The following is a 2026-nucleotide window of genomic DNA, read 5'->3' as shown; positions in this document are numbered from 1 at the left end:
CTACAATAGTCATTTACAACATTAACAATGTTCACACTATATTTCTGATCAATTTGATGTTATTTGAATGGACAAAAATGAGCTTTTCTTTCAAAAACAAGGACATTTCTAAGTGACCCCAAACTTTTGAACGGTAGTGTATGTATTATGTTCATTAAGTAACATGCTACAAAGCTGTTTTCCTCCCCACACTGCTAAATGGAGCCAAAACATGGACCATCTACACTAAGCACCTGAAAGTACGAGAATAACACCATCAAAGATCCTTATGGAAAATCCTGAGGATCAGTTGGGAGGACAGACGCAGCATATGTGACAGACCCAACATAAACAGCTTCACCACTACCATAATGCAACACCAACTCCGATGGACAGGCCATGTCATCTGGATGCCCAACTCTCACCTCCCGAAATAGATCATGTACTACCAGTTCAAGGAAGGTCAGCTACAAAGACAACATCAAAATATACCTGAAGAAATTCGACATCACCTCTAACGACGGGGAAGACATTGCACTAAATAGAGGGAGCTGCACTACACAAAAAAGATCTCCACCGTACTGTAGAGGACAAGAGGCAGATATGCAAGAAGAGACTCAACACCTGGAAATCTCAACCACCTACCATAACCACCACCCCTGCCCACACTGCACCAAAATATGTGAGCTCCCGGATCGGCCTCTAAAGCCATCAGTAGACTCACAAATAGAAGACCCTATAGAGGACAATCATACTTGACTCGAGTGATGATGGTGTGTGTGTGTGTGTTTGTTCTCAGATAAAGATCTTTTTGGGGTTTTAGGATGCTTCCCCTCTGTGTTGAGGCTTGTCTGATTCTGCTAGAGACTCCAGTCTCTTCAGCTAAGACTTTGAAGACGCTCCCTCGCTCTCCTCGGACATGGCAGATTCCAGTCTCAGCTGAAACTTTGAAGACAGTGCTTAACTCCCCTCAGACCCTGGCCTGTAGTCCTGCTCCAGCACAGCCAGCCCCTCATCCTCCTCCCAGGGAGGCCTGGTTTTCCACACTCCCCTGGGGTGAGACTTTGCAGACGCTGCCTGTTTGCTGTGGTACCTGGTTGTGGCCGGGCCATTGGACTGGGACTTTGCTGACGGTCCACTGCTGCGCTGGAAGGCTGCTGCCTTGCTCGACGCAGCCCTGTTGGAGGAGTGGACCACCAGGTAGTGGATGGAGGGGCTCTTATCCTTGTCGTGGTCCTGGAGGGGGCAGGAGGAACTGATGAACAGCCCCCCTGCCAGGATGAGCAGGATGGATGCCCCCCAGCCAATGTAGAGACACACCCCAATCTCCCTCCGCTGGGCAATGGTGGTGGAGCTGTAGAACCACTGCCCTAGTGGCCCAGGACGTGGGGATCAGGCACAGAACCCCCGTGGCGATCAACACCGTGCCCGCTGCTACGGCAACCTGGCCTTTGACCCCTCCCGCTTGCTTGTCCAGAAACCGGGTGCACTTCCACCCGATGAAGGCTAGTAGGAGCCCGCTGGCGCCCGTCGCGATGGCAAGGACGCTAAGCACTCTTGCGGTTTGGAGGTCAGGGCTCAGGGACAGGAGGGAGTCATAGGGCTTACACTGGATCTTGGCCACGCAGCTCATCCAGATACCCTCCCAGATAGTCTGAGAGGTGACGATGGTGGTGCCCATGAAGGCTGTGACCCTCCACATGGGCAGGGCACAGGTCATGATGACCCCCACCCAGCCTAGCAGGCTCAGGCGCTGGCCAACATCTGTATCCCCAAAGAGGCCATGGTGGAGGAGGCAGAGGAGAGGACACACTGGCTCCCTAGTTGGTTGCTGTTTGTCAGTCAGAATACTTAGTCTGATGTTCGCCCCCCCTCTGTCTCTCTGAGTACTTAAACATACTTCTATTGACTCTCTCGTTGGAGCCTTCAGGGTCTTTGTATGTCTAGCGTGAGTCCTGAAGTGAAAGACTGTAGTCACGTCCTCTAGTCTCTCAGTCCTTTTATGGCTTAGTCTTTTTTTCAGCTGACCTTTCTTCAGTTCCAGACT

The 2026-nt window shown here is 51.3% G+C and overlaps 1 pseudogene; it reads right to left on the bottom strand.

Moving 5' to 3' along the window:
• Nucleotides 1-939: 939 nt before the first annotated feature.
• LOC120057613 lies at nt 940-1764 on the bottom strand (annotated as a pseudogene).
• Nucleotides 1765-2026: the final 262 nt, after the last annotated feature.

This window comes from Salvelinus namaycush, chromosome 12 (genome assembly GCF_016432855.1).
Source record: "Salvelinus namaycush isolate Seneca chromosome 12, SaNama_1.0, whole genome shotgun sequence".
NCBI lineage: Eukaryota > Metazoa > Chordata > Actinopteri > Salmoniformes > Salmonidae > Salvelinus > Salvelinus namaycush.
Note: the sequence above shows the minus strand (reverse complement) of the source record. Positions and strands in the feature narration are given on the sequence as shown.